General features: G+C 41.6%; 1 non-coding gene across 1 annotated transcript; it reads right to left on the bottom strand.

The window, feature by feature from the left end:
• Window positions 1-1,247: 1,247 nt before the first annotated feature.
• On the bottom strand, window positions 1,248-1,351 carry LOC119473844. The gene has a single exon (XR_005203085.1). It is a non-coding gene; the product is annotated as a U6 spliceosomal RNA (small nuclear RNA).
• Window positions 1,352-2,683: the final 1,332 nt, after the last annotated feature.

Here is a 2,683-nt window from a genome sequence, read left to right as displayed (position 1 = left end):
TTTTTTTTTTAAATCATCCAGTGGAATCCCTGGGTTTATGCAATCCTCTTGCCTCAGCCATCTGAGAAGCTGAGACTTCAGGCGTGTGCCTTTGCACACTCAGGGTGTTCAAGGTTTTTTTTTGTTTGATTGTTTTTGAGATGGAGTTTCGCTCTTGTTACCCAGGCTAGAGTGCAATGGTGCAATCTTGGCTCACTGCAACCTCCGCCTCCTGTGTTCAAGCGATTCACTGCCTCAGCCTCCTGAGTAGCTGGGGTTACAGGTGCCCACCACCATGCCTGGCTAATTTTTGTGTTTTCAGTAGAGATGTGGTTTACCATGTTGGTCAGGCTGGTCTTGATCTCCTGAACTTGTGATCTGCCCACCTATTACAGGCATGAGCCATCCCACCCAGCCGACCCTTATTATCATTATATGATTATCTTTTTTGTCTCTGATAATTCTCTTTGCTTTGAAGTTTACTTTATCTGATATTAATATAACCATTTTTGCTTTCCTTTGATTAATGTTTGTCTTTTATTGAGAGTCTCACTCCATCACCCAGGCTGGAGTATAGTGGCATGATCTTGGCTCACTGCAACCTCTGCCTCCCTGGTTCAAGCAATTTTTGTGCTTCATCCTCCTGAGTAGCTGGGATTGCAGGTACCCACCACCATGTCTGGATAATTTTTGTATTTTTTAGTACAGATGAGGCTTCACCATGTTGGCCAGGCTGGTCTCGAACTCCTAACCTCAAGTGATCTGCCTGCCTCGGCCTCCCAAAGTGCTGGGATTACAGGTGTGAGCCACCACTTATTTATTTATTTATTTATTTAGACAGAGTCTTGCTCTGTCACCCAGGCTGGAGTGCAGAGGCACAGTCTCGGGTCACTGCAACCTCTGCCTCCGAGGTTCAAGTGATTCTCCTGCCTTAGCCTCCTGAGTAGCTTCGATTACAGGTGCCTGCCAATAAGTCTGGCTAATTTGGTTAATGTCTGTATGATACAACTTTCTCCATCCTTTTACTGTTAGCCTGCCTATATCATTATATTTAAAGTAAGTTTTCTGTAGACAGTACATGGTTAGGGTCATGTTTTTAAATTCATTCTACTAATCTTTATGTAGTTATTGGTATGTTAGGGCTTAAGTCTGCCATTGTTTGTTGTTTGTTTTTTCTGATTTTTGTTTGTTTTCTTTTTCCTACCTCCTGAAGATTACTTGCACATTTTTTTAGAATTCTATTTTGATTTATCTGTGGCGTTTAAAAAAAATATAGAGAGTGCTTCACAAATTTGCATGGCATCCTTGCACAAAGGCCATGCTAATCTCTGTATCATTCCAATTTTAATATACGTGCTGCTGAAGTGAGCACTTTCTAGAGTGTTTTTGAGTATATTTGTATAGCTTTCTTATTGATTGTTCTAGATATGTACATATAACTTATTATAGCCTACTGTTGTCATTATTTTACCAGTCTGAGTGAAGTATGGAAACCCTACCTCTCTTTGTCCCTGTTCCCTCTCTAATTTATAATTTTTTTTTTTGAGATGAAGTTTTGCTCTTGTTACCCAGGCTGGAGTGCAATGGCACGATCTCGGCTCACTGTGACCTCCGCCTCCTGGGTTCAAGCAATTCTCCTGCCTCAGCCTCCCAAGTAGCTGGGACTATAGGCCTGCGCCACCATGCCCAGCTGATTTTTGTATTTTTAGTAGAGACGGGGTTTCACCATGTTAACCAGGATGGTCTCGATCTCTTGACCTTGTGATCCACCCGTCTTGGCCTCCCAGAGTGCTAGGATTATAGGCGTGAGCCACTGCACCTGGCCTAATTTGTAATTTTTAAAAATATTCCCTCTACATACCTTTGGAATAAAATCACACAATGTCATATTTGCTTCAACTGTCAAACATAGTTTAGAAAATTCAATAGAAGAAAAGTCTATTGCTTTTACCCATATTTTTTTGGCTGTTTTTTCTTCCTAATGTTCCAAGATTTCTTTTTTCATTGTTTCCTTTCCATTTAGAGAATCATTGAGCCACTTTTAGAGTAGGTCTACTGTTGACAAACTCTTTTCATTTTCCTAAGAAAACTGTTGGTAGTGTCTTACTTTCCTCTTCATTCCTGGAGGGTATTTCTTTCTGTGTATAGAATTCTATTTCTTTCTGGGTATAGAATTTTGAGTTGACTGTTATTTTCCTTCAGCCTTTGAAAAATATTGTAGCCATTCCTTCTGGCCTCCATGATTTCTGATGAGAAATGCATTGTCATTGAATTGTTTGTTCCCTTATGGTGACATTTTCTTTTTCTTTTTTTTGAGACGGAGTTTCGCTCTTGTTACGCAGGCTGGAGTGCAATGGCGCGATCTCGGCTCACCGCAACCTCCGCCTCCCGAGTTCAGGCAATTCTCCTGCCCCAGCCTCCTGAGTCGCTGGGATTACAGGCACACGCCACCATGCCCAGCTAATTTTTTGTATTTTTACAAAAGTAGAGACGGGGTTTCACCATGTTGACCAGGATGGTCTCGATCTCTTGACCTCGTGATCCACCCGCCTCGGCCTCCCAAAGTGCTGGGATTACAGGCTTGAGCCACCGCACCCGGCCTAATTATGGTGACATTTTCAAGAGTTTTTTTCTTTGTCTGATTTCAGAAGTTTAATTTTAATGTGTCTTAGCACAGATTATTTGGGTTTATCTTGGTTAAGGT

This window comes from Cebus imitator, unplaced genomic scaffold (assembly GCF_001604975.1).
Source record: "Cebus imitator isolate Cc_AM_T3 unplaced genomic scaffold, Cebus_imitator-1.0 Scaffold188, whole genome shotgun sequence".
Lineage (NCBI taxonomy): Eukaryota > Metazoa > Chordata > Mammalia > Primates > Cebidae > Cebus > Cebus imitator.
Note: the sequence above shows the minus strand (reverse complement) of the source record. Positions and strands in the feature narration are given on the sequence as shown.